The following is a 21927-nucleotide window of genomic DNA, read 5'->3' as shown; positions in this document are numbered from 1 at the left end:
AGCTGACCTTCAGCAAACACTGAAGGATGATACTGGCCCAGTGGACACCTGTGGTCCCTCTGACCTTGCGAGCATTTTTGGGACAAAGTTGGCAGCAGGCGTTCTTTCTGAAGCAGGCAAGACAGCACCTGCGGAGCTTGGGTTGTTACTACCTCTTGTTATTCACATTGCTCTGAGAACTGGGAACAGAGGCTCCTGGCCGGGACAGGTGGCACAGCCCATCTGGGGCTGGGTTGCTGATACCTTGATGACTGTTGGGGTGGAGAGAGTCCTCAGGAAAGACACTTTGCTGAGAGCCCTGTTGGCTGGGATTGCTGGGAAGTGGACTGAGAAGGCTCAGGGCCTGGTTTCCTCTTTGTTTGTCATCCTCTGAGGAAAAATGAGAGTGTGCTTCCTTCTCAGAGGCAAGGGTGTTTATATCCGCAGATCTTGACATGTTCGGCATGCTTCCACACGCACAGAGTTGAAGATAAATAAGGCCCCTGGTTTGGACTCTTTGGTAGTGAGCAGACACTAACCAGATCCCATCCATTTCCCCTCAGAACAGATGTGCTGTCCTTGAAGACTGGTAGAGGGGCGGAGGTGACATCAGGGCTGAGGGGGCTGAGAGCAGTGGTCTGTGAGACTCAGGCTGCGTACTGGGGTGGGAGGAGCAGAACTTCACAAGGGGAGACCCTAGAACAGTGATGGCAAATCTCGCAGAGCTTTCAGTGATACAAACAGCCCTCTGTGGCGTGCATGCCATAGGTCTGCCGCTGCTGCTCTAGAACATCCATTGTACTGATGGTTCCCAACTCTTTACCCTGAGCTCATCATCTGCCTCATAATTGGTGCTCTCCTTGGCTTTTTCATCTCGGTCAAGGGGTCTGTGTGCATTCAAGTCTCCTGGGACTCAGGTGGGTCAGTCCAAGTCCCTCAGAGGGTCTCTTGGGTTCACCTCTCCTTTGCAGCCCCACCTCCTTGGCCTAGAGACCCACCCAGCCTCCTGGTAAATGCTGCTGCTTTTCTCCATCCGTCTTTGTAACTACAGACAGATGGGCCTTCTGGGTGAAGGCACTGTGGCACAGAGGTTTGCAGAACTAGCCCTGGCTCGGGGTCCAGCTCCACCACTTCCTGGCTGTGTGGTCTTGAGCAAGTTGCTTAACATTTCCATGCCTCATTCTCCTTGTCTATAGAATGGACATTCTAATTGTACCCAGCTCATACGGTCGTCCTGAGGATTAGATGGGGTTATGCCTATGCACAGTAAATGCTCAATAGGCGGTAGCCATTGTCAAATAATCACATTCCAATGAAACTCTCCCCCTGACCATCCTGCGGTGTCTCTTTGCTGCTTGTGAGACCAAGCCAAGCTTTGCATTCTGGCACACAGGGACTCCCTATCTGGGCAGTTTTATCACTTGTCACTCTCTGATCCTGCAGTGGTGGCCTCTTCACTGCCCCAGCTATTCTATGATTTTCCAGAACTGTTGCTTTCATCTGAAGAATTTCTCTTCTGCATCCAAACCTCCTTCCCCTGGCCTGCATCCTCTCAGTTCTGTTCTGGCTCCTAGGACAGCCTTGCTGAGGCTCGTAGGCCCCAGGATAGCCCACCATTGCCCAGGATGTCAGTCCAGATGTTGCACTAAGCAGGGCAGCCAGGAAAGCATGGTGATGCTCAGTGGCAGAGATTCCCAAATGCACTGGATGGTTTGGCACAGCCCGGATGATTTGTAGCAGACTTCCTCTCTGAAGTTTTGGTTCATGCTGGGTTCAGATTACTCTGTATTGCCATGTGCATATCCGCTGCCTGGAAGTGGCAGGCATAGGCAAGGCAAAGCAGTCCTCAAGAGACATGCACGCCTGCTCTCCTGCTCAGCCAGCTGTTACTGAACATGTGCTGCACTCTAGGTGTGCAGAGGTGCTGGAGGTCTGGTGAAATATGGTCCCTGCCTGGCTGACTATGGAGGACCTTTGGCTTTGCATACTTCCCAGAGGCATTGAGGACCTTAACTTGACAAGAGAGAACTGGAGGTTAAGTGTTGCACTGCCTGGCATTCACAGCTCCTCTGCCCTTTCCACTGCTTGCCAGGGTTCAGGTGGTCCGGGTTCCAAAGTGGCTTGCAGGCACTGCTTTCAGCTGTACCTGTGGCCCTGTTCAAGAAAACTCAGTTGATAAGTCCTCAGACTTGTCTGAGCTGACTTAGGGAAGTTGGCATGCACTCTGGATGGGGGAATGCAAAGGACAAGTTGGAGTCCTCACAGCAGCTGGGGCGGTTCTCTTGCTGGCTTCTAGCTGGATGGGCTTACCTGTTCCGCTGTGGGGATGGGGCACAAGTGTGAGGTGGTGGTGGTGGAGTAGCAAACTGCATCTTTCTTGCCATCCTCTCACTATTCTCAAGCTCTTGTCCCAAGAGAGCAAGCGGTCTTGTGATTTGGATGCCTTCAGTGTGTTCTGCTGAGGACTTGGGGCTCTTTTCACCCATGTCAGAGCAGTGGGAGGGGCTCCTTCTTCCTCCACATTGTCTCTTGCCTGGGTTCCCTTGGGTAGGTACCGTGCGGGGGCACTGGCATTGATGCCATCCTCTTCTGCCTGTACAATGAGGTTGGAGTGGGAAAGCCAGGAGTTGTTGTTGGGGTGGGCTGGGTTTCTGTCCTTTGGCGGTGGGTTATGAGCAGTTGGGACTAAGTTGGAGCAATATTTAGGATCCTCAGCAGGACACATGGGTTAAATTGAGGCAGGGGAAGCGACATTGGGCCGGTGTGGAAGCTTGCCTTTCAGGACAGGAAAAGGTTCCTGGAACAGCTCACAATGTCAGTGAGCCCTGGCTGATGAGGGGTTATGGAGCAGAGGCCTGGCAGAGGGTGGTGGGATTTGGGGGCAGCCTCCCGATGGGAGGGCTGAGTTCACCTGTTTCCATATCCTCAGTAATTTATATTTTTGAATAAAGAAAGGAACTTGGATTGTACAAACCAACAAGGAAAAAGGAATGAAGGAAGGCCAGGCAGGGCCCACAAGCCTTTCTTATGTCCCCACTGCCAACCTCAGGGACTTCTGCCTGCCTCACTTTCTTTGAAGCCTTTCCTCACTGCCCCACTCCAGGTCCATCTGAGGAACAACCCAAGGCTCACCTCTCCCAGAGGGGAGGCCCAGATATGGCCTTTGGGAAACTTTTCCTTTCCTGCCCTCTGCTGTATGGCAGTGCCAAGGGTCTGTCAAACAAGAAAAGGGGGTTCAAATCCTGTGCTGGCCCAGGATGGCCTGCACTTGCTGAGAATCTCCCAGGTGGGCCACAGCCTTTGCCTTCTTTACTGAGGCAGAAACTTGCACACACCTGTCTGCCCCTGCTTTGAGGTAAAGGGCATGGGAGCTGCCACAATTACCCTGCCATCCTCAGCCCAGAGCCTGCAGAGGCCCCAGATAGGGAGCAACTCTGCCCCCAGCAGGGTGGTCCGCACTCCTGGAACCTGCTGGCCTTCATGGACAAGGAGTCTGGGGCGTACTCACAGGAAGTGTGGGGGTGGCATCTTTGTCCCCAGCTCTTGTCCAGCCCTTGGCCTGGCCCAGCTGCTGCTCACGGTGCCCTGAGTCTCTGAGCTGGAACCAGCTTGGGTCTGAGCCTGGCCCGTTTCACTGGAGGACACTGGTGAAGTATACTGCCCTGTGCCTGATGCTGCTGGACTCCTGACAAACTGTCAGTGTTCTTATCTTCCACAGTCCTCTTTCCCAGTCCCAGGGGCACTGGGATCTATCTACGGGGCTCCCAGTTTCTTGCTTCCGCTATATCTAAACCTAGAGAGGTGGTGGAGGAGTAATGGCTTCTCGGACATTTTAGATCATTGCCCCATGTAGTACATCACCGCAATCTCTACACCGTCCTTGAGGAGTAGATTGTATCATTCCCGTTTTATGGGCCAGAATCTGAGGCTTTACCACGGTTGTTTCTCAGTTCCCACCACCCACAGAAAAAGGACCTGAGCTGGAATCCTCCCAAGCCAGAGCCCTGTTCCTTCCCCACAGCACTCTCCATCTCCCTGAGATAGCGCAGAGCCCTCTCCCTCTTCCCTCCCAGCACGGAGTGCAGCCACTGTGCTTCCTTCCGTCTGAAGCTGCAGCCCCTCTGTCTGCTTTGTCTCTGATCTGGGTTCTGGATTCAGTCCCAGTTTGTGTCAGGACCACTGGCCAGAAGCTTTCAGCTGCTCTTGGAGTGGCCCTTGCACTTTCTCACTTCAGCCCTGTTCTGCTTTCCCTGGGCTGTGTAGACCTTGCGTGTTGTGGCTTCTTCCTTCTACACTAGAGCATGGGGCAGGAGAGGAGGATGAGAGACGAGCTGGGGCTGCCACCTGTAGACTCAGATCTAGAAGCATCTGCTGTTTGCAGGTGCATTAGTGAGGGTCAAGGCTAAGCTACTCACTAGCCACCAAGGCACAGCGGCTTTAAGAAGATAGGTGTTTACTTCTTTCTCATGTCATAGTCCTTACCTGACTGGGCTTGTGTTGGTAGGATCTTGGTTAGGTGGGGCTGCTTTGCCATCCCTGAGGACATTATCCTCATCTGTATGAGCAAAGCTGGGGTTGAGGCCTGTGTTCCAGAAAAAAGTGAAAGAGGGTGCTGGTCCAGGTTGGGGGTGGCACTTGTTTGAAAATGGAATGGAAGTTGACACAGAAGCTGTATCACCTTCATTCACACCCCAGCCTGAGCAGAGTCTCATGGCCATGCCTCGCGGCGAGGCAGGCTGGAGAATGGGGTATCGCTGGGCAGCCAGGTGCTTGGTGAGTGTGTGCTGCTTAGGAAGCAAGGGAAGATGATTTTAGGTGGACACCTAACAGTCTCTGCCATGGCCTTTTAAAAACTTATCACTTTTAAATAACAAGGTTCATCTTGATCATGCACTCTGAGGGGTGGGGCTTTATGTGGTAATGTGTTGTCTGTCAGCGGACCTCAAGCTGAGAAGACCTCAAGAGGACATTTCTGGAGGGGAGGGTGCACTCGGGGAGGGCCAGTCTGCAAATGAGTGCTCCCTGTGCTCCTCCCCTTGATGCTCTCTACAGACTTCCAGCAGCAATGGTTGAGTTTAATGTGCTTAGGCCACCAATCCACTGGCCTGGGGGAGAAGACTTAGCACTCTTCACGTCTTGTGCTGGTGGCCTCAGTGCCAGTCCTGGTCCCCCTTACTGCCCCTTGCTGGCAGCACAGCTGCGGGTAGGTGGAGAGCAGGGTAGAGCCTCCTGGATACTGTCATGGAGAAGACCCCTGGAATCCTAGGTTCTCAGTACCTTGGGGAGCAACCAAGCACCAGGTGCTGTTTTCTTCCCATTTTATATCAGAAGGAAGCTTCATGTGGCCCAGATTGCTGAGGAAGTGGCCAAGCTGACCTGCCCTTGAGAGAAGGGCTGACACTGGGATCCTGACCCTTCCATCCTTCACTGTTCTGTAGCCTCTCCATGAGTCGCATTCCCAAATCATCCCTTCTGCAGGCTCAACCAGCTGGCGAGGGTCTTGTGAACACTGCCTCACAGCTTCCCAGTTCCCAGAGCAGCGCGGCTGTGTGACCCACTCACAGGGACCCCCAGATAGGTCTTGCGGCTCATCTCCCTGATGGTCGCCATCCCTGGCCCTTAGTGACCATGGCAGGTAGCACGACCTTCATTTGTCCATCTTGTGCTTAACTGTGACCAGGCCTGGGAATTTCTACAGATGGGGATTCTGCCACCCCCACCCACCTTGTGTTTCTTGCTTAGCCTCCAAGGCAGCAGTGATGTGGGGCAAGGGTGCAGAAGGGCTCTGCAGCTGTCTATTTTCTCTGCAGCCATTTCCTCATCGGATAAGAATTTACTGGTGCTTGTGATGTGTCAGCCTCTGGTGCATTGACAACTGGTGGTCAACTTGTGACACCCAGCTGAACCGAACCAGGGTGGTGCTGGGTGTGGGAGACCCACCTGAAGATTGTTGCTGGCAGCGTAAGAGGCGGAACTGGAGAGGAAGAAGTTTAAAAACTGTTGGAAGCTGTTGGGAAGCTGTAGGGAGCTGTTGGTTCTCCTGGAGGAGTGTCGTGCTGACTTTCCTGATGAACTTGGCTGTTATCATCGGAGGAGCTTGGGACCTTGTCACTAAGAATGGCTTCGGTTCAGTTTGGGGAAGCTCTGGTCCTTACTTTGAGCATGACTTCCTGGCAATGTATGGGAAGGTGGTGCACTGCTCAGTCTCCTGGAGAAGCTTGTTGTGCTGGCTTTCCTGATATAGACTCAGCTGTTCTTATCGTAGAGGAGCTTGGGACCTCACTGTTGCTCAGGATGGTTGTGGTACTTTTCCGGGGAGCTCTGGTACTTACTTTGAACATTGATTGCTTCCTGGCTCCAGTGCAGCTCCCTCAGCCTGCTAGTGCAGATCCTTCATCCTGCTGGCACAGACTTTCTAGCTTCCACCACTGACCTTTGGGTCTTCCCAGCGCAGATCTGTGAAACAGGCCTGTATGAGGCATTGCCATAGTCTCTAGGTCTTCAGCTGGACTCATTCCGGACATTGCTGTGGGATCTCATCTTCCCTGAATCAGCTGGATTCTTTTGTCTTTAGTGTATGGACAGATTTCCTGCACTCTTTGTATATGACTCTTTGGGTGACTATTATAAAATAATTCTATTTATTGTGTGTCCTCTATATAGTTGTTCCCCTTGCAAAATCCCAAACTACAACAGCCTCTGTCTTGGATGGTGGGGACACAATGTGAACAAAGGAACCCTGGCCAGCTCTTAAGGACTTTTATCTACTTCTCACCTGTCCAGGCCTCTGACAGCACTGCTAACTCTACCCCTGTGGCAGGTTTATGTTTGTGTCTGTACAGCAGTATAGTGCAGATTAGGGCACGGGGATTCACATGACCTTCCCACGCCACAGGGCTAATGCTGGGGTCTCTTGACTTCCAGCAGAGCTTGCTGTTGTTGTCTCACCCTGCACCTTTCTCCGTCTTGTGGCTCCTGAATCCTTGCCAAAGTGCATGACAGAGCTGGTGACCCTGCTTTGTGTGAGCAGCTCCACTGTGCTCCAGGACTGTGAGGCTGAGGCCCAGGTACAAGGCAGCCCTACTCACGAGCCGTGCTCACTTGGCTCAGTTCGAGGTTAGGTGAGAGAGTGGCTGGCCGGCAGTTTCACTTTCTTTAGTGATGATTTTCTTCCCCTTCCAAATTTGACCAACCTAAAATGGACCAGAGGTGAGGGCGGGTGGGAGGAAGGCAGCATGGGTGGCTGGCGGGGTGAGTGAAGGTGAGGGATGGAAGGTTGGGGAGAGCCGCTCTTCACCTGTGTGGGGTGTTTAGGTGGGGTTGCTCTCTTCCCTCCCCTGAACCCCTTCCCTCCACCTACACAGCCTGCATCAGCTGTCATCGCTGCTCACCAAGAACAATGAGAGCTTGTCTGACTTTCCTGGAAGGGGGAGGAGGAAGCAGAGGGTGGGGTAATTGTTCTTCAAGATGAAATTTTTGGAAGGGAGAAACTTTACTGCACTTGGATTATAAATAAACTTCCAGCCCACAAAGCTTCTTGCCAGGCCGCAAAGCAAACTCTTTCTCACCCCTGAGGTCTCACCCCTGCGGGAGAAGCATTTTGTGGGTGGGCAAAGTTACTGTCTCCCTTCTCTGGAAAGCCTTTCCTCAGTATTCCCCCCAGTCAGCCCCCGTGCCCCGATCCCCATTCCCCCATGCTCTGCCCACTCTCCCTGTGGGAACACATTGCTTCCCCATGCTGCTCTGCACGCAGGCATGGGGCATGCGGGGGTCTGAGGTAGGGCCATGGCCCCGCATAGATTCTGAAGCACTCGGCTTCCTCTGGGATTCCCCTTGCATCCAGCATGGGTCAGTCAGGGAGGGGAAGGATTTCTGTGTGACTTCCAGGTGTGGCTGTCGGCCTTAAAGCTATAGTGTGTATGCTGCAGTGGTGAGCCACTGCATTTCAGGAGACAGGTAAAGGAGATTGGAAATTGGGATTTCAGAATGTCTTGTAAGTGATGTCTCCATTGGCAGCCGAATGCAAACTGTCCTGCCGGAGCAGCCACAGACTCAGGCTGTAGCCTCTCCACAGATTTTTATGGATGAGGATACTGAGGGTCACTGGAAAATGGACTTGCCCAGAGCCGCAGTGCTCATCATTCGCAAATCTGGGATGAGAACTTTGGCCCCTCAGTTCTCAACAGTTTCCATACCACGCTGCCTCCAGACATCCACGTACCCCTTCTTCACGTGGTTTTAAATTCATATGCTTTCAAGTCCCCAAGCTTAGTGACCTGCTAGAGAAGTTGTTATTCAGTTTAATCACCTGTCTAGACAGTCCTGGAGTCCTCGTCCTCACACTGCACATTAACCCTTTGCCTGGGGCCACTCCTCTTCCCTTTCTTGGCCAAACCTGGAGTCTCCCCTGGCCCTTGCTCCTCCTCTGTGCCCTTTCTACAGCTCTCTCTCTCTCTCTCTTTCTCTCTCTAAGAGTAGAAGAATTTACTGAGGGAAAGAAAGCTTCCATCTGAGCCCAGAAAATGAGTTGCCCAATGACCCTGCTTCTCAAGGGTGTTTTAGTGAACAAAGCCATGAGGTGAGGTGGGCTTAGGGTGGGACAGAACCATAACCAGTCAATATGATTACAAGGGTAGTTGCTTAGGTAATACTGATCCAATGGCAAGTCACAGGATAGGTGTGAGGTAGGACAAAACTATGGTCAACCAATAAGTGTACAACAGGTATAGTCGCTAGGGTAATATTGATTAAATGGGGATCAAATGGGGAAACAAGTCATGTAGCAAGTGCATATAGGACAGTCAAGGACTTTCCTGGAAGGAGTGGGTTAAGGAGGTTTGGTCCATACCCTAAGGTGATTGATGCCTGCTTAGAATATCAATCACTGCTGTTCATCCCTAGGGGAAGTATATGGATGAATAGTTTTTCTTTTTCTTGAAGCCTGGCCTTCAAGTGAATGGGCCTCCAGCCACAGTTGTCTTCTGCTTTGACCTGTCAAGGGCCCAGACCTGTCTGACTGCCTAGAAGATTTCTACCTAACTTAGCTGTCTATGATACTACCCCCTCTGAAGAAGTACCATTAACTGCTGTGAGGGAGCAAGGGTCGAAGGCCAGTCTGGCTACTTTCAGCTGACGAGGATCATGGTTGTGATCGGCAGTCAGAGATACTCTACAGAGGGTCTAGCTAAAGGCCTTCAATAGGCGCCAGGTGTTCTTGTCTTGGGTAGATGTACAGCTTTAAGTCTGGTAGAGACAAGACCATAGCAACAATTCAGTGTGCATGGGCCAAATAATAAAATAAACAGTATAATTATGAATATAACCAACAAGTTTTTCCACCAGGAGGAGCCAGTAATAGCTTTCCATAAAGAGGATAAGGAGAAAGTCCAGGAAATTTCAGAATCTGGCATGTCATTAACCTGTCAAATATCTTTAACAGCTGTTGAGATACTAGGAGAAGAATCAGGAATGTATACACAGCATTCAGCTTTTCTAATTGCACAAGTACCCCCTTGGGCTGCTGTTAGAACGTGTAATGCCATCTGATATTGGAGGACCGCTTACCTCATTCAGGAGAGAGAGACCTGCCATGCCACCGTTTCATTTACGGCCCACTGAGTATCGTTAGGTAAGGCCTCGATGTGTTACATGACATCCTCTAACCCTAGGGAAGGGATAAAGTTAGAAGATAAATGATAATACCAGTGAAACACAGAACAAGGGTCATTTCTCCAGACTTCTAAACCATTGATACTGTAGGTGGGGCAAGTTTGCAGGTTTGTCAGTACTTTTGACACTTGTGCCTTGTAACCATACAAATCCCAGAGTGCAACTTCCTATCCATCTAGGGGTAGCCAGGGCCACAAATTGGTTACACAGAACCAATGAATGCCACTGGGCGCTTCCCATCTAATTCTGAGGTAATTAAACCAGTTAATTACAAACCAATCTTCAGCCTCTAAAGTTATTGTATATATACATTATTCAGGGGGTGTCTACGCCAAGTGTTTAGTAGCATTAGGCCAATGAGAATAGGAGATATTTTTCTGTTCCCAACTTAAGGAGACCTTCTACTAAGACGTCCTATAGTGGATGTTAACCGTAGATAATTATCCCATATGTGAAAATAGCCCTCTTGATATCCATGGTTGTTGGCTCTCAGGATAAGACTTTTACTTTTATTTAATAGGGGTCTTACAAGAGCCTTTAAAGAGGCTTCAGTGGCAGTGTTAGAAAAAATTCTATTATGTCCAAGATTGTTGAGTGTATAGTTTATATGTCACTCAGTTACCATGTAATGGTAGGCTAAACTATGAGCATTGAACTGGTTTGTAACTCATTGGTATAGTCTTGTAGTTTATTCTAGTCATCTCCTTGGAGTGGGGATACCCACCAAGGAAGTCCAGATGTACTGTACAAGGGGAGCAGGCCACATATCTAGCAAGATGTTTGTTGTAATGACTCTACATATTTTTGTGCCCACCTCAGGAAAGAATTGCATTCTCCTTTAAGTGGTAAAGTGATTGATTAGTAAAAGGGCTAAGAGTAACATCTTAGATTATTTATCTGAAGACTTTTCTTTTTCTTGAACAAGAATCTTAAGTCTTGTGTGGGTTCACAGGAGTACTTGGATGGTTGCTCACACTCCGGACTTGAGTATAATGTATCCAGGAGTCTAGGTCTGCTACCTTGACAGTTGATGGAGTTGACAGGATCATGGTGTATGGTCTTTTTCAAATTGGTCCTCCATCAGTTACCTTCATGGAAGACCTCCCAGTGATGTAGGGGAATGAAACCCTTAACCTGTTAGATGTCCAAAACGCTGAGTTCATGTTCTCTAAAATCTAAAATGAATTCTAGGAACAACGGAGGTTAAGAGTAGGAAGAATTTATTGAGAGAAAGAAAGCTTCTGTCTGAGAGGGACAAAAGGGGGCCCAGAAAGTGGGTTGCCCATACAGCTCTCTCTTTGATCTCTCTACCTCTGGTATCTTCCTCTTTCTTGTCTCCTCCCAGCTGTCAAATTAATCTTCCCAAAGTACAGCTCTGATCACATTGCCCTAGTGAACGCTGGCAGCATTCAAAGTTATAATAACAGGAATATGCTTCTGCTGTAATATTAAGTGAAAAAAGCAGATTCCAAATTATGTAAACAACAAGATCACAGCTTCACAAAAGCAAAATAAAAAGCCCTGAGTAGATTTCAAAAAAATGAAAAAAAAAAAAAAGAAAGAAGGAAAGAAATAGATGGAAATGTGAAGTTTTAATACTGGTTGTCTTTGGGTGGTAAATGGTTTTTGTTTTTTTCTGTGATTTTGAAATTTTCTATAATGAATGCACATTTTATAATTATATAAAAGAAACTAATACTTCTTATGCTTTGGAAATGTAGCCATCAGGAGTTTGTAATGCCTTCGGGTCTCGTACCAGCTTCTAACCCTGGGAGCTGGTGCCTGGGGATCTAGCCATGTTCCCTGCCCTGCCCTTCCCCAGGCCAGCCTCACTCTGGTGCTCCACTCCTGCCCTGTGGACTGCCTGGCAATCCCTGTGCAGCCCTAGACTCTTCTCCATCCACCCCTTCATTCTGGGGTCCTGCCACTTGCCAGCCTCCACCATCGCTGTCTGGATGCTCTTCCGTGCAGCCTTCCTCACTTCTTGGCCCAGTAGGATCCTTTTCTCGTTTGACTCTTCCCATTTGCTTAGCTCTACCTGGCTCTGTAGATGTTTAAGTTCTCATCTTTTCTCTGCCAGTAGAAGAAATGTTTCTTCAGCCTTCCATGTTCAGAGTAAAAAAGCAGATAGTTTTTCCTTCTTTATACAAGGTTACCATTTTTTTTTCTGTTAAGAGTAATGCATATATGGGGCTGGGGATGTGGCTCAGTGGTAAAGCTCTTGCCTTGTACGTACAAGGCCCTGGATTTGATCCCCAGCACCACAGACACACACACACACACACACACACACACACACACAAACACACATGAGTAATACAGTAGAAATGTTGGAAAATATTCAGTGGTCTAAAGAATAAAGTACTTATAATCTTACCACATAGAGACATTCTACCACTGTTAGCATTTAAATCTGTGCGTTGGAAACTTGGGGTGATGCTGTATGTGTAGTTCCGTATCCCCCGCCACTAAATGTTACATTTTAAAAAATCACCCCTGATGTTTTCTTCCATAAAAACAATTTAAAGTCTTTGAGACATTCCAGCATACCGTGCACCATAATTTATTTAACTGTTCTTCAGTTGTTTAACATTTAATTGTTCTTAATTTTTTAAATTGATAATCATCCCTGGGCATAAAGCTCTGTCCAAGCTACTGAGGTTTCTGCAATGTGGACTTCCAGGAGGGGCTGGCTTAGTGGGTCAAAGGATATGAACATTTTTAAGGTTCTTCAGACAGATTGCCAAATTGCTTTCCGGAAAGATTCTACCAGTTTGCATCCCCGTTGATAGCGTGAGGGTGGGTGGAGAAGTTGTTCCGTTGTATTCTTGCCAATACTATTACCGTGAGAAAAAATGCTTTGCTATTTTAATAGGCAAAATATTGTTTGTATTTTTTTTGCTAACATTTCATTACATCTCACGTTTGTAAGTCATTTGTACCTAATCCACCCATTTTTTTGGTTAAATTCTGTCAATTTCTTGTCTATTCTGTCCGTTTCTTCTATTACAAAATATTTTGTATGTTAGAGGTACTATCTCCTCTGTCATTTTTATCCCCCCGAATTAATGTTTGGGAGACTAACTTGATGATGGAGGTTGGAGACTGTGAGGCCTTTGGTGTTTATGTCTTGTTAGCCACTTCCGTGCCTGTGCCTTTACTAGCCTGGTACCCTGCAGGATGGGGGCCAGATGGCCCGCTCTGAGGTTTCCCAGACACCCAGCAGTGCTCAGCTCATGTCACTCAAGCAATGTTTGTTGAATGAATTAAGAGGCTCTCTTGTTCATGGAATTACTATTATAGTGAAAGCTGTTATTTCTCTATGGGATGCACACAAAATGTGAGGTCTTCTTCCTACGAATAGTTAACCAAATACAGCAAAAATGAAGTGTGCAGTATGTCCACTTCTCTCTAAAGGCACAGCTGTGCAAGGTGCAGAGTATATTCTCTCACTTGTCATTATTGCTATTTGCTTTATAAATTTAAGGGAAGCGAAAATTACAGTGAACTATCACTTCACTCCACTTGGGAGACATGTGTTGGGGGAGCTTGTGGAGAAAGTGGGACCCTCATACTTTCCTGGTTGAAATGTAAAATCATGCAGCTGCTTTGGAAAACAGGCTGGTCCTCAGAATACTAAGTGGCGAGTTGCTGTGTGACCCAGAACTTCCTTCCCCAGGGTTGTGTTGAAAACATGCATTCTTGCAAAAACTTGTACATGAATGTTCATAATAGCAGCATTATTCATAGTGAACCCAAAGTGGACATACTGAAATGCTTGTAATTAATGGGAGATAAATACAGTGTGGTAGATCCATGCTATGGAATGTGGTAGATCCATGCTATGGAATATCTCTTAGCCATACAAAGGAATAGTACATGTCACCACATGAATGAGCCTTTAAAAAGAAAATCATGCTGCGTGTAGAGAGGCAGAAGCTACCTACTGTATTACTCCATGCATTAAAATGTCCAGAATAGGCAAATCCATAGAAACATAAAATGGGTTAGTGGTTGATAGGAATTAGGAGTGGGGTCGAGTTAGGAAACTGACAGTGACTAATGAGTATAAGGTTTCTTTCAGGGATGTTCAGAATGCTCTGGAATTAGTGATGATGATTATATAACCTTGTGGAAACACTAAAACGTTGAATTGTATAATTTAAAAGGGTGACTTTTATGGTAAATGAATTACATCTCCATAAAAAATAATTAAGCGCAGTTATACTAGCGTATGCCTGGGCCTCCTTAGGCAGCAGGAGCTCCTTGGAGAGTGTGTTGTGGACGCCCCCAGGATGCTCATTGAATCTGGCAGTGGCTGGGAGTTGGTCCCTAATCAGCACTACTTTATGTGACCAGGATCTATGAAGAAGGCCTGGGGCACCTAGGACAAGGGTGAGAGAAAGTTGAGTGTTTCTTTATTAAATTGAATAAAACAAAACTGATCCTAAATTAAGTTGGGATAAATAACAGCTCAGTACAGTGGACTAGCACAAGCTCTGGAGCTCAGGATGGTGGAGCTGTGGTCCTGGCCTGCCATTAACCTGTTGCATAACCTCAGGCACAGCCATGGCTCGGGCCTGTGACCTCTTTGGAAGGGGGCACGCTGCCATCTGAGTGTTTATCTGACAGGATGTGATGAGGGTGACACGAAATATTTCATGTGAAAGCATTTTGGAACCTGGAATTATCTGTGCCCTATCATTATGAAATACTTGCTTTTCCTCACATTTAGGTTTATTTTGCTTATCCTAAAAGTGTTTGCTTTTGTTTTTGAGGTAGTGGAGATTGAGCCCAGGACCTTGCTTGTGCTAGGCCAGCACTATACCACTGAGCTATACCTGAAACTTTCCCTCAAAATGTATTAAACAGGTGCTAATTAGTGCTTTGTTCATATTTCATGCTCTGACTTTAGTAGCATTAAAGTTTCATTAATATACATTATACTTTTAGGATCATATTGTAGATTAGTATCTTCCAGAGACAGTGAATTAATTAGCTGCTGTGGCCAGGGTAGGTGATGAGACAGAACACGGTGTATGGTGAGGCTTGTAGAGTGGCTGTGCCAGCACAAGAGCTTGGTCAAGGGGGGGTCCTGGAGGGTTTGGCGTAGAGAGTGTGACTTTAAAGATGTCCCTCAGGGGTCTTTGGCATAGAGGCTGAGGGCCTGTGGGAGGCAAGCAAAGCTCTCGGTTCCCAAGCTGCAGTCCCAGGGCAGCTAGTTCCTCTCTGGAGAGGAGAGGAGAACTGTGGGGGCTGGGCTTGTTCCAGTTTCCCCAGAGCCCAGGGCTGGAGCTGGCTGTGTCTGGGAAGGACCTCATCACAAAAGCCCTAGCAGAGATACTGTGATGTTGTTAGCCATCCTGATTCTTTGTACAGGAACATTCTAGAGGTGTGAGTATGATTTTTTAAAAAGTTTAAAAATATGTAGTATTTTTTAAAAAGATATTAAGCACCTAACTGACCGTGGTGCAGTACACAAGGAACCGGAGTGATATATCTCCTAAGTATAATTTAAGCTTATTTTCCACTGATTTATTTTATTTTATTTTATTTTGTATCTTAATGGGATTGCACTGAGGTCCCCGGAGCTTCCCAGGAGCACTGTGAGGGACAAACGAAGGCTGGTGTGGGAGGGAGGCACTCCTGGCAGCTTGGCAGCACCTTTTATTCAGGACCCCTATAGCTGGTAGCTTTGTGTGTTTGTAAACTGGGAGGGGCCTGGACTCGAAGCATTTGTGCTTGTGGTTAGAGCAGGGGAGGACACACCTGGGGGAGAGGGCCTTCCGCTTTTACACCCCACATTACCGGAGCCGCCTCCAGCGCTGGGGTCCCCAGTGGTGGGAGGCTGTAGAAAATCGCATCTCTCCTCTTCGGCTTGCAGTCTCTGGGGGTGATTTCAGACTCTGATGTACCAGGGTGGTCTGTGTATGCCCCCACAGCAGAGAATCTGGAAGGGGTATGAGGTGGAGCAGACTCTGGGCCACCTGAAAGTGCTGAGGCTGTGGGACAGAGGGTGGGCACAACTAGGGGAAGCAGGTGTGGCTTGAAAGGCTGGCTGATTAGGTTGCCAGGTAAAGTGTGTGTCATTAGAGTTTCAGATAAACTGCTGATAATTTGTTAAATATAAATAGATCCGATATTATTAAATGAGATCTACTTATACTAAAATATTATTGTTTGTCTGAAATTCAAATTTAACTGAACCCCCCACCCCTATTGCCACATCTGGTTTGCTGGGGAATTCTGAGACCTGTCACCACCGCTACAGTCCCGGTGCATGGACACCTTGTCAGGGGTGAGCTGATTTCCTGGAACAGGAGTCACAAATAATGCAAATTGCTTGGGGGTCTTTCTCATTGCTCCTCCCTAACTTTTTTCCTTCTGGTCTAAATCTATCCCTCTTGTCCTGCACCTTTTGCAGGACCTGCGATCAGTGAGCTTATCTCAGGGTGCTCAAACTCGACCATGGTGTCTGAGGCCAGCTTCTTGGATTGCTTCGATTTCACCAAGGAGAGGCCCCACAGACCCAAGCCCTGTAACCTCACGTGAGGAGTCCAAATCAAACCCGCAGCCTGAGGGTAACCCGAGATTGGGTTGCAGAAGTGCTGGGGTTTGAGAAGAATTAAATAGTCATAGGTACCTACCTTGGGTTTGGCCTCTGAGTATAGAATTCCAAACATTCTTTCTCTGGGGAGGTTTCTCCTAGGATGGTCCTGGGGCCGCCTGGACCCAAGCCATCCACAGAGCTTGTGTGAAGAGCAGATGCTGGGATGGCACCCAGAGCTGAGGTTGCTGCATGGTCTGTCTCTTCTCGGTTCCACTTGGTGTGGCATTGGGGTGTGTCACCTCCACCGCCATGTCCTTGTTCTGCCTGTCTTACATACACCACATGCACGTGTCCCATGTGGTTACGATATGTCCTGTGAGGTTCCCATGGAGAAGACTGAAGCCCTTCAGATAGGCCCTGCTTATCTGCTGGGACCCTGCTGATGTGGTGTCAGGCTGAATGACACCTGTGATTCCTTATGAATGGAGTCTTTTGCATAGGACAGGGATTATCCTTAGAGTGTCCACTTCCGGGGCCATGGGTAGAGGCCAAGATGTGGGATCATGTGTACTCTAGACTTCTTCCCAGGTATCTGTAAGCAGAATGCCATCAGATCTTCCTGTGCCTCCTCTCTAACCTGAGCCTCTGCTTGGGAACCTGAGCTCCTGTTAAGACCTGGTGCATAGATTCCTGCTTTTCAGCAGATGGTGTGGGTGAGCACACATGCCTCTGTGTGTGTGTGTGTGTGTGTGTGTGTGAGAGAGAGAGAGAGAGAGAGAGAGGGAGGGAGGGAGGCAGTATTACCCTCTTCCACTTTTAGGTGCAATGTGTTGAAATCCCCCTTGCTCACTCAAACCCTGGCCCCCTTGCCCTACTTTGGGTTCTGGGTTTAGTGAATGGCACAGGAGCACTGAGGCACGCCAAGCTTAGCAAGACCATTTGGACCCCTATTGAGTTACTGTGCAGCTTTTTACTGGATTTGTACCTTCTGCTTCTATTGGCCTTCTTGCTGCAGGAAGAGTTAGGTTACAGCAAGAGCGATCCAGAGGATTAGTACAGAGATGCTGCAGAAGCTAGTCGATAATCACTTGGGCATCATGTCTCAAAATCAACTCAGGCTTCTCTCTCTGACCTCAGAAAGAGTAAAGACCACCTTTCCCTGTAGAGCCAGTTCTTCAGATTCCCTCTTCTAGTTTTCTGTTCTTTTTTTATTAACGTAATTTATATGCAGTCAAAATCACTCTTTTAAGTGTGTAGTACTGCAGCTTGCACAAATGTGTGTGGGTAAGTAGCCACCAACACACTCGAGGTCCCATCACCCCCAAAGGATTTCCTCCTGCTGCCACTTTGTAGCCATTCCTCTCCTCCAAAACAACTGATCTCACAGTTTTGCTCTTCCCAGAGTATCACATAAATGAAATGAGATGGTTCTAGTCTTTTGAGGCTAGCTTCTTTCATGCAAGCATAATGTATTTGAGACGGTCCGTACCATTATGTATATCAGTAGTTCTCACAGCTGAGTAGCTGTCCATAAACATTCACGAACATATTTTTGTGTCAATATAACTTTTCATTCCATTTGAGTAAACACCTAAGAATGAAGTTTGCTGGGTCACATGGCAAATGCGTGTTTTAACTTTCCGAGAAATTGCTGAACTGTATTTGAAAGTGACTACCAGTTCTCATTCCTACCAGTAAGGTGTAGGAGTTCTAGTCTTGTATTTTCACCAGTGTTTGATGTTATAGCTCTTTTTTCTTTTCTTTTCATTTCATTGTTAACTTGATTTACCTTTAGTTATTCTGATAGTGTATAGTAGTTATCTCCCTGATTTTTAAATTTGCATTTGCCTGATGGCTAATGAGGGTGAACATCTTTCCATGCTTATTGGTTATCCTTCTGTCTTTTTTTGTGAACCATCTATTCAAGATTTTTTGCTCTTTTAAAAGATAGGCTGTTTGTTTACTGATTATTGAGTTTTGAGAGTCCTTTATGAATTTTGGGTACAACTCTCATCAGATATGTTACTTGGAAATAATTTTTCCCATACTGTGGCTTGTTGTTCATTATCTTAAGTATCTCTCTCTCTCTTTTTTTTTCCTGAGATGGTGTCTCACTGCGTTGCTCATGCTAGCTTGAACTCCTGATCCTCCTGCCTCAGCTTCCCCAGTAACTGAGATTACAGGTCCATACTAGTTTTACAGTGTCTTTTTAAGAGTAGATAATTTTAGCCAGGGGTGACTGCATGTGCCTGTAATCCCAGTGCTCATGAGGCTGGGTAGGGCAGGAGGATGCTCAAAAGTTCAGGGCAGCCTGGACTACATAGTGAAACCTTCTCTCAAAAAACCAACAAACAAAAGAGCAATATTTTTAATTTTGATGAAGTCTGGTTTATCTTTTTTCCCCTTTGATCATATGTGTTTTGGGTGTGATAGCCAAGAAACCATTGCTTAATTCAGTGTCATGAAAACTTATTTCTATCTTCTTTTCTAAGAGTTTTATAGGTATACCTCTCACATTTAGATCTCTGATCCGTTTTGAGTTAATTTTTATACATAGTGTGAAGTAAAGTATCCACCTTCATTCATTTGCCTTAGCTAGCCAGTTACCCCAGCATCATTTGTTGGAAAGGCTGTTCTTTCCCCATTAAGTTGTCTTGGAATCTTTGTAAAAATTAACTAGCCATAGGCTGGGGATGTAGCTCAGGGTTTGCCCAGCATATGCAAGGGCAAACCCTGGGTTCAGTCCCTAGTATTCCTTCCCTGCCCCCATCAGCTAGCCATGAATGTAAGATTTAATTCTGGGCTCTCAATTCCATTCCCTTGAGCTGCATCTCTATTCCTATGGCAGTTACTGACATACCCAGTGTAGCTGTATAGTAAGTCTTGAAATTGAGCAGTGTCTTCTCTCTTCATCTTTTTCAAAGTTGTTTTAGCTATTCTCCTTGCTTTGATCGCAGTTGTTTCATCTATAGATCAGTTTGGGGGAATTTGACATCTAAAACAATATTGTCAGATACCAGGTGTTTGCCATCACATGGTATACACCTGTTCATTTTTATTTAGGTCTTTTAAATGTTCTTTTGTCAGTGTTCCCTAGCATTCAGTGAACAGGTCTTGTACACGTCTCATTAGATTTATACTTTACATGCATTTTGGTGCTATTTAAATGCTATTTTGACATTTTTCACTTCTGATTGTTTGTTACTTATGGATAGAAACACAGCTGCTCCTTTCTATGCAAAAGCAAATGGATAGAAATACAATTGCTTATATCCTATGACTTTTCTAAACTGGCATTAATTCTGGCCGTAGTTGTTTTGTAGATTCTTTAGGTTTTTCCACATAAGTAATCAGGTTTTCTCTAAATAGTGAGTTTTATTTTTCTTTTATAGTTTTTATGTGTTTTCTTTCTTTCTTTCTTTCTTTCTTTTTTTTTTTTTCCAGTACCGGGAATCGAACTCACAACCTTGTGCTTGCTGGGCAGGTGCTGTGCTGCTGAGCTAAATCCCCAGCCCTGTGTTTTCTTTCTTTCTTGTGTCTTATTATATGGTCTACAATCTCCACTATAATGTTGAATAGGAGTGATGAGAGGACATAAGCTTGCTTTGTTCTCTGTTCTAGGGGAAAACAGTCTTCATTAAATGTGATGTTAGCTGTAGGTTTATGTATATGTCATTGATCAGGTTAAGGGGCTTTCCTTCCATTCTTAATTTGGTGAGTTTTTAAAAAATTATGGAGATGTGCTGCATTGTCAAGAAATTTTGTGACTATTGAAATAACTGTACAGTTTTTCTGTTTTAGTCTGTTAATATGGAGGAAGTGATTGATTTTTGAAACTGAACCAGCCTTCGTTCCTGGGATATGCCTCACCCAGGCGTGTTGTGTTACCGTGATGTCCTGAGTTCCTGGATGTCCTGTCTCAGTTCCTTATTCTCTCCTTTCCGGTTCATCCTATTTCTACTATTTCTATCATCCGGCACCGTCCTCTTTCCTTTCAGCTCTCCCCTATCTAGAACACCCTTCAACTTTCACCTCTTTATCGCTCTCTCTCCTCCCCTCCGGTTGGCAGTGCCTGGTGACTTCCCAGAGACCTGTACAGCAGGGATCTCCTTACCTTGTCATAAGTAGGTTTTTCTGTGCCATATGTTACGTGGAATGATGGTGATGGACTTCTAGGGTGGATGGGTTGAGGTGGGAGGTGGTGGGGCCCGCAGGTCAGCAGTAGTAGCCAGCAGAAGTGGCAGGGCTGGTCATCTGAGCAGCTTGCCCCTTTCACACAGGCACATCCAGGAGACATGTGGGGGCTCAGAGCACTTTGCATCCAGGAGAGAGCCAGACTTTGAAGTGAGAGAAAGTCTCTTTCTCTTTACGGCCCAGGACAGGCTCACGGTCATAGCTGGCATAGCACTCACATGGCCTCCAGGTCAGGGCTGGTGGAGGACCCTAGTGAGGGTCAGAACCACCTCCAATTTGTGGTGGGAAAGCCTTCAGGTAGAGCGTGGACCTGAGGTAAGGGCAGAGCTTAGGTTCCAGAGACAAAGATGTTCTTAGAGAAGAGTGTAGAAATCATTTTTTGGGCCATTGCAAAGTGACCTAAGTCCCAGAAGATGGCTCTTGGGGAGCAAGTACCTTCCTCCCCTTGGGGCTAAGGGCCAACCCAGGCTTCCCAAAGGATGGAGGGGTCTCATTGGAGGGTGTGGGGATGATCTGATGTTAGCTGTCTGGGGTTGGAGCTAAGAGTCAATTTGTGAGGAGAGAGACTGAATGTAGTTCAGACCCCTACAGCCTGGAAGGCTGAGTGTCTTTGGCTGAAGCTTTCATTCCACATGGCCCAAAGCGAGGGCAAGACCAAAGTGAGCATGCTCAGATTCCTGGGAACTTTACCTGCCCAAACTCTGAAATGTGCTACATAAACTTATTTTTGTGGAATGTGTTATATTGTTTTGTTTTCCTTTAGCTTTTCTTCTTTTTTTGGTCTTTTTGAGACAGGGTCTAGCTATGCAGTTCAGGCTGGCCTTGAGCTCACTCTGTAGCCCAGGCTGGTCTCAAACTTGTAATGATCCTCCTGCCTCAGCCTCCCAAGTGCTGGGATTACAGGCGTGCGCCACCACGCCTGGCTCCTTTAGCTTTTCAGTAAATTTCCCTCAAAAAAGTACCCACCTTGTCTCTGCTGACAGAAAAGGTGATGGTGTTCTTCCACACACATGCATGTCTCAGTCAGCTTGGAGAGGGGTTGGTGAGGAGCAGAGGAAATGGCAAATGCCACCAGCATCTCTAGGGTTGTCAGGGAGCCTTGGGATGGTACAAAAGAGTAGCGGCCTGGGGAGGAAGGAGCTGAGGGTGCTGATCCCCACTGGCCAGGCCCCTTATCCTTCCTGCATTCCCCAGACTGTTTAGCACAGTGCTGTGCTCGGTGGGGACTGGCATGTCTTGGGTTCCTGGGAGCTGATCTCTGAGATTAATCAGCCAAGGCTTCTCTACAAAGGGCAGCTCTTTGTACCATGCAGGACTCAACTACACTTTCAAAAGTGAAATCCCACCACCCTTAAGCAACCTTTCTTGCAGTGGCCCCACAGCTTCCAGCAGACCTTTTGTTATTGTGGGTGCATTCCATATGTTTATTCAGTAATAACTTTTGTTATTGTGGGTGCATTCCATATGTTTATTCAGTAATTCTGTGTCCTTAGGGCCATACTTTATTATAGGCCTGCTGAGCTTTGAGCTTGGAG

At 47.1% G+C, this 21927-nt stretch overlaps 1 protein-coding gene across 1 annotated transcript in view; it reads left to right on the top strand.

Annotated features, from left to right (window-relative positions):
* The window catches only part of LOC102014808 (adenylate cyclase type 5), a gene marked incomplete at its 5' end in the record, with an annotated part of 135402 nt that overhangs the window by 61873 nt on the left and 51602 nt on the right, over window positions 1-21927 (top strand).

The sequence above is a fragment of the Chinchilla lanigera genome, unplaced genomic scaffold (genome assembly GCF_000276665.1).
Source record: "Chinchilla lanigera isolate Chin_1 unplaced genomic scaffold, ChiLan1.0 scaffold00026, whole genome shotgun sequence".
In the NCBI taxonomy this organism is placed as follows: Eukaryota; Metazoa; Chordata; class Mammalia; order Rodentia; family Chinchillidae; genus Chinchilla; species Chinchilla lanigera.
The sequence above is the reverse complement of the archived record's forward strand: the minus strand, read 5'-3'. Positions and strand labels throughout refer to the sequence as shown.